Source organism: Octodon degus, unplaced genomic scaffold (genome assembly GCF_000260255.1).
Source record: "Octodon degus isolate 3935 unplaced genomic scaffold, OctDeg1.0 scaffold00312, whole genome shotgun sequence".
Lineage (NCBI taxonomy): Eukaryota > Metazoa > Chordata > Mammalia > Rodentia > Octodontidae > Octodon > Octodon degus.
Window position 1 is genome coordinate 201,506 of NW_004524888.1, and position 7,732 is coordinate 209,237.

The following is a 7,732-nucleotide window of genomic DNA, read 5'->3' on the forward strand; positions in this document are numbered from 1 at the left end:
GGATTATAGTTGCATGCCATCACTCCCAGTCTTAAAATTTTTTTTAAATCAAAATTCTACAGATGTAAGGCAGAAAATCCAAATTGCCTTATTTACAATTTGCTTGGTACAAAGGTAGTCAGATATTTTTATTAAGGCCCAAAGAATTAGTATTTTGAACTTTGCAGGACAATGGTCTTTGTCACAACTACTCAAATTTGCTATTATAGCCACAAAGTAACCCTAGAAAGTAAGTAAATGGGTGAGTGTAATTGTATCTTAATGACACTTTGCTTAGAAAACAGGAATTGGTGTCTGGGCCATAGTTTAGCAATCCAAAATTAGTGTCACTTTCATAGCCATGTATATGTTTGTATGCATATAAAATTATATTTTAATTATATTTGTTTTATATGTTATGCTTAAACCTATTTCCACTCAGCAATAAATTGTGGGCATAGGGCTATATATACTAAGGCATATGAATCCATCAGGCCTTTAAAACTTTACCTAGACTGGGCATGGTGGTGCACGCCTGTAATCCCAGCTCTTGGGAGGCTGTAAACAGGCAGATCACTACAAGTGTGATTTAGTAGTGAGGCCCTGAACACCCTGTAGACCCTTCCCTAAAATACAGAAATAAATAAATAACTTAATATCTTTCTATGAATTACTTAAGTTTGGTATACATATTTAATATTTTCCTATTTTTGTTATTAGAAATACCAAAGTAATCTTTATTGGGTTAGGGAGATAGTTCAGCAGTCTAAGTGCCTGTCTGGGAAGCAGAAGGACCTGGGTTTAATCCCCAACACCATATGCTGTTCTGGCGCCAGAAACAGTACAGGCCACTGGAACTGGGTGGGGTGCTGCATACCTGTAATCCCAGTTCAGAAGCTGAGACAGGAGGATCACTATGAGTTCAAGCTGCATAGCAAGACCACGTAACAAATAAATAATCTTTATCCATATATCTTTTGTATTTCTGTTCTTTATTTTTAAATTTATAAATAATATTATTAGCATCTTTCATTTTCATTGTGTCATTTTGATTTTTTTTAAATACAATTTAACATTTATGAGTCAGGTTAGTCAAGTTGATTAATATATCCTGAGGCTATATTATAAGGATATTCTTGTAAAATTTAAACATATTTATGGGGCACTCTTATCTGTGTTTCTAATGGTGCTTTTTGCCCTAAGTCCTACTTTGTCTAATATTAATGTAGTTGCTTTCTTTTTGTTAATGTTTTCTTAACATATTTGTCTGACTTTATTTTTAGCCCTCTATATTTTATATGACTTTTATTAGCAACATTTTTAATGTAGTCTGATTATGTTTTGATTGAAACATGCAATCGAATTATATGTAATGTAGTGCCTGGTATACCTGAGCTCAAAACTACTATTTTTCTTTTTTAAACTATTTTTCTATTTGATTTCTATTTTTACTACCTATTCTGTGTTATTTTTTCTTTTTTGCTTTCATTGTAATTGATTACTTAGTTTTTGCTATGAGTTAGGAATTATGCCCCCTCCCTTTGGTTCTGTACTCAGCCCAAGTTGTGCTATGCTAAGTACCACTCAGCTAAATACTCTCCTTTTTTATTTTTATTTTGAGACCGTCTTGCTAAGTACCCCAGGCTGGCATTGAATTTGCGATCCTTTTGCTTCAACATCCTAAGTAAGTAGCTTGCAGTTATATACTTTTACTGTTCTTTTCTTTGTAGAAATTACCACATATATCCTTGATTTAGCAAAGGTCCTTTGAGACCTTCACCTCTTTTATGTTTGTTTGTTTTTTTGTTTTAGGGCAGGGTCTACAGGGTGTTCAAGGTCTCACTACTAGAATGGATTCGTAGTGATCTACCTGTTTACAGCCTCCCAAGAGCTGGGATTACAGGTGTGCGCCTCCACATCCAGTCTCAATTGCGGTCCCAGCATACCCTGCGGGCAGGGCTAGCACTGCAGGCCCGGGGATTGAACTGCCAGCCCCTGGGCCTGCTTGCAGGCACTTTAATCTACTGAGCTATTTGGCCAGCCCTGTTTTTCTTTTTTGTCTTTTGGAGACACAGTCTCACTATGCTCTTCAGGATGGCTTTGAGCTCAGGCTGGTCTCAAACTTGCAATGATTCTCCTGCCTCCACCTCCCTAGTGCTGGAATTATAGGCAAGCACCAGCATACCCAGCTTTTACCTCCTTCTAGAAAAGCAAGAACCGCGACAGACTCCAATCTCCCTGTTCTGGCACATATGCTATTTATGTCATGTATTTTAATTATTTCTATATTTGAAGCCTTCACAAGATTATTATTTTGTATTCAGTGTTCACTTAGAATCAGGCCTTTTCAGCTGCTGCATTATTAATATTTTGGGTCAAATAATTCTACTCTGTGAGGAGCCAGCCACACTATGATAGGACACGTAACAGCATCCTGGTCTCTCCTCACTTGATGCTCCTAGCATTCTCCCCAAGTTTTGACAACCAAAGCTGTATCCAGACATTACTAGATGTCACTTTCCTTAGCTAAACATTTACCCTTCTTAATTTTCCTTATTCCTTCCTGTATCTTCCATCGTCTGTTTGGATTATTTTCTATCTGATAAAGAATGTCTTTTAGTAAATATTTTTCTGCAAGTCTGTTGAAAATGAGTTCTTTTTTTGCATTTATCTCAAAATATATTACCTTTATCCTGAAAGTATGTATTTGCTTGAGATAAAGCTTTCATTTGACATGTATTTTCTTTAGCATTTTGAAAGTACTGTTCCTGTATCATTGATGTAGGAGTAAGTCCCAGTCTAAATACTTTTAAAATTAGCTTTTTTTCTGATTCCTTTTAAGATGTTGTATTTGTCTTTGGCTTTCATTTGTTTTATTCTGATGGGTCCAACATGTTATTCTCCTGTTTGTGTTGTGTTTAGGTTCATAGCAGTTTGTGAATTAATGGCTTGCTGCTGTTCATCACATCACATTTAACCATCCATCCATCCATCCAGTTGTTTATTTATTTATTCATTTATGTGGTACTGGGTCTCACTGTGCCTTTCAGATTCATAATGATTCTCCTGCCTCAGCCTCCCCAGTGCTAGGATTACAGGCATGTGCCACCACTTCCGGTTTCAGTGCCCAGCTAGGCATGCGGTACCAGGGATCAAACTTAGGTCCTTGCTGTCACATTTGAGAAAATCCCAGCCCTTATCCCCTTATCCCCTTACCCCTTCACACACACTGCTTTTCTCCTCCTCTCACCTTTCTTTGCGCGCGCTCTCTCTCTCTCTCTCTCCCCTTTCCCCCCCCTCCTTTCTCTCTTTCTCTCTCTTTCTATCTTCCTATCTCTCTTTTTTCTTTGTACCAGGAATTGAAGTCAGGACCTTGTGCATGCCAGGCAGGTGCTGTTCCACTGAGCTCTATCCCTTGACCTTCACCTCTTTTCTTTTCAGATGCACAGGTACTTGTAGACAGCGTCTTTTCTCTGACTTCAGTGTAACTTTCCTTCTGTTGTATTTGTTGTCCTTCTTAACTCATGCTGGTTAGTTTCCTAACTGATCTGGTTTATTTATACTCTCTTCAGCTGTCATTTATATGCTATTAAACCTATCCATTAAATTTTATTGTTTCATTGTGTTTCTTTGCAGTTTTTAGTAAGTTTTATTTCTTCTAATTCTCTGCTAAAATTTTTAATCTTGTCTTTTTTTTTTTTAGAATGACATTCGTTTTGAAGTCTTTCTAAACACTAGGGGTTTTTTGATCTTGTATGTCTATGGTGACAAACTTGTGGCACACATTTTTTTTTTCAAGACAAAAGATATTAATGTACTGTATGAGTTGTTCTTTCTAAACTAAAATATCAGTGTCCCTGTTAATTGCAGTTTTGGCACTTTGCAGTAGGTAAGTGGGTTATTTATTGTGCGTGAGTGTGTGTGTTTTATTTCTTTAGGTTTTTAGCCATATTATTTTGTCTTTTTATTTATCTGGTGGTCTTTGATTAAGTGCCAGGCATTGCATAGAAATTTATGAAAATATTTTGTATTGTAGGATGATCTGTTTTTTATTCCAAAGAAAATTTGCATCTGGTTTAGGCATGGGTATAAAGACATCACCAATTGTTATTAAATAGTTTGAAGTTAGTCTCCACTAATCAGTACATTTTGGGCTCAGTCGAAGCCTGCTGATTTCATCAATGCCACTTTTTCTCATCCCTCACCACTGGTTTGTCCCTTTTCCTTTATTTCTGTCTTCTATCTACCTCATAAAGCTTTTCAGTCACCTTTATTGGAATCCATATTGAAATGCTTCCAGAAGATAGGCTGTTCGAGATCCCTCTGAGTTCAGTTCTGCTTCAATTAGTGGCTCTATTATTTTTTTCATCTTCCTGGTTGTTCTCAGCAGATCATTGCGGCTGACATGCCTCATTAAAAGAGGCTTCTTCAGTCTTGTTTTGTTGCTTACAGATAGATAGATAGATAGATAGATAGACAGACAGACAGACAGACAGATCTTATTTGTCTTATAGCATCTTATATGCTAAAAAAGTTTGCCATTCTTTTATGTCTGAAAATATCACTTAACAGAAAATAGGAATCTGATTTCAAAATCATTTAATTTTCCTCTAATACTTTCCATATATTGTTCGATTATTTTCTTGTTGATAAGACGTTGGACTTGAATTGCATTTTCATTCTCTTGTAGAAAATTTTTGCGATTTGATATCTTTTATTCTTAGAAGTTTTATTATAATGTGGCTAGGAATAGGTTACTGTTGTTGCTTGATTTGTTCTTGGGATTTTTCAAAGCAATCTCTGTATTTTCTTTCTTCTGTTTTCTTCCATGTTTATTCAAGGCTGCATTTTCCCTCTTTAAGCTCAACCTCCTCTTCCCTCAATGTTTGAAGAACTCCTTACAGTGTCTATTCCATCGAGACTCCTCTTATTTCCCAGTGCAGCTGTGTATATTCATGTTTTTATGTATCTGTAAAAGCCAACTATTTCTAAGCATGTGATGAAAGGACAAAAGAGAAGGTTGTCTAGTTGGCCCTCTTAAATCTCAGTGGCTCTTTTTATAACACTGTCTGCCAAGTGATCCTCCTCTAAATCAGGTTTTGCCTATATGGACATGCTACCACGTCACCTTAGCTCAGCACTTCTCAATGACTGAGGTATTGTGTTGTCAACCTCAGTGGCAAACTTTTGTTCAGTTCAGAAACATTACTATATCTCATTGGTATGAAACTGTATTTCAACTACTTTCATGATCTACTTTAGTTTCAGAAAAATGAGATGCAAAATGTAAAGAAGGCCCAAATTCGTTAGCTTATTGACAACTGAAATTGTATTTAGTATTGTTGGGAATTTTGCTGAGTCAATTCATAGAGCCAATAGGAGTAACAACAGCAAGAAGGGAACTCAATATAAAAACTAGCTGTGGAGAGGAGAGAGCCAAAATTTGCTAAGAATCAGGGCAAGTGGACACATAGTATGAATGTTCTGAATTGCATAAAATGTACATACTTGGTTTATTGCTTTGACAATCATATATACAGGCCCTGTCCCCTGTGAGAGGTGAGATCATGAGAAATCAGGCCCAGGGCCACAGAGCTCTGGAGATCAACTCCCATGAGAGTCTCAGGCATCCTGTTGTCCTGGGCCTCCTGTGAGCACCTCCTGGCCAGGGCATTGCAGGAGAAAGGACACTGGCTGTCACCAGACTGGTCACTCTGTCTGTCTTCCAGGATCCTTATCCTGAAATCCCCTCCCAGCCTGTATCCCTCCCTAAGGCCAATTCCTTTTTACTTACCCAGAAATCTAAAGTATGTATAAAAGTGAATTGACAAAGCTGCCTTAATTTCAACAAAACCAGTACCTAGTATCATTAAACTGTTCAAATGTTATGAAATGATCTCTTAATGCTAACTTTATAACTGATGCTTAGGCTTTCCTTATATTCAGACTTATAGAAGTTTGCTTTACATTTACTATCTAATAAGCAACTTTATAATTGAATGAAGATATTTCTAGAGGTAAATTTTTGACACTCTAATCACAATATCATTTTTATCAAGTAAGCATCTTTATGTCTATCCCAACCATTAAATATTATCTATAAACTTTAACTTACAATTTTTTCCATTTAAATTTTTTCATTAATTCTGTTAAGTAAAACTTTAAAAACACCTGAGTTTTAACCTTCTACATGAAGTCATCCTCTTCAAATTAAAAACATTTTAATGTTTCAAATTAAAAACATTTTAAATGAATCTTTTAGGGATTAAAAATTGAAAAAGAATGAAACTTTCAAGCCAATTTATACTTCTGTTTACCACATAATTCTATCCAAACATGAAAATAATTTAATCCTAGCTATAAATTTTGAAATACTTGGGAAGTAATCACCCTGAAAAAAAACCCAACAAGACGGAATAATGCATACTTTGTACTTTTACAATCTATTAGTAAAGAGCTAATTTTCCCTAGGATTAAACATATTTGCATATAAAATACAAGAGTATTAAAACCATTCCGCATGCCTTAGTAGAAACTTAAAATTTAAAACTTTTTTACCTGGAAATCTAAACTAAGTAGACTTTGCTTGGTGTCATTTAAGTCTCCAGTTGAAAATGAAACAAAATCAGAGCTTTCTTTAAAAACAAAGAACAGAAGGAAATGTTGAAAAAATGTTAGTTGACTTCTTAGTAAACTCTAAAATAACTGATTTCCTTGGGGACAAATGCCGTTTAGTTCTTTTTGTAGAAAATCAGCCAAGAAAAAATAACCAAGGAAAATGGTTACCAAGGGAAATATTTTTTAAAAATCACTGGAAAAGTGGAAAACATCAGTGGGGGCTGGAGGGAAGCATTTCCTTTGCAGGCTGAAAAGGCAGAGCTGGAAGCCGAAAATGAGCTTAAGAAATCTGCGGTTTTTACAGGCTGTTTACATAAAAAATCTGAAAGTCCATACCAGCTCCTGTCATAGTGTGTGTTTGTAACAAACTATAGAAATTGGATTGTTTAACTAAAGTCCATATGTATCCGGAATGCTTTTTAGAAAACTAGGTTTTTATTATTTAAATCTTTCCTAGTCTGCCTGCCCATCCACCCCAGTCTCACACAGAGTTGAAAGAAATAAAAGAAGAGTTACATGTTAATGCTGTTGGAAATTATGTGACTTCTAACCACTCAGCAACAAACAGCAAGTATGCAGGGAGCTCTATAGCTCCTAGTTACCTGTCACTCTGGCAGAGTACTTGTCGGCTTTGGTCTCAGTTTCTTCATCTGTGCACAAACAAGTTAGACTAGGACTCCAAGCCCAGCCACAGGGCTGGGGCTCTCAAGTAAGTTGCTTAATCCTTTTGATAAAACTTTATTCTTCTGTACAACTGAGATAATAATATCTGACTTTCAGGCTTTGTGGACATAAAATCAGTAACGTAACAAAAGTGGCACAGTGCTCATCATAGAATAGGTGATTATCTACAATCTGTGTTTTTGTTTTTGAGACACAATCTTGCTACGTATTCCAGACAAGCCTCAAACTTGCAGCAGTCTTGCTTCATCCTTCCAAGTTCTAAAATTATAGCTGTGCCCCACCATGCCCAGCAAAAATCTAAAATCCTTCTTCAGGGGTCCAGATTAATTGACAGAGAAGAACTGATTTACTGTTGCTACAAAATCTTAAAATTACCCATGCAGACAAAATGAAGATGATAAACTAAGTACACAAATTTCTAAAAATAGAGAAAACCACAATTTTTAAAAAT

The 7,732-nt window shown here is 35.9% G+C and overlaps 1 protein-coding gene across 7 annotated transcripts in view; it reads right to left on the reverse strand.

Moving 5' to 3' along the window:
- The window catches only part of Ecm2 (extracellular matrix protein 2), a 39,077-nt gene extending 31,705 nt beyond the window's left edge, over positions 1-7,372 (reverse strand). For 2 of the 7 annotated variants that reach the window (XM_004647549.2, XM_004647548.2), the window contains exon 1: positions 6,538-6,817. The gene's annotated coding sequence lies outside the window, so the exon portion shown is untranslated. Of the gene's footprint in view, positions 1-514; positions 547-6,537; positions 6,818-7,199 lie in introns of those variants that run through there. The other 5 variants (XM_023707795.1, XM_023707791.1, XM_023707792.1 and 2 more) reach the window with 4 other exon arrangements.
- Positions 7,373-7,732: the final 360 nt, after the last annotated feature.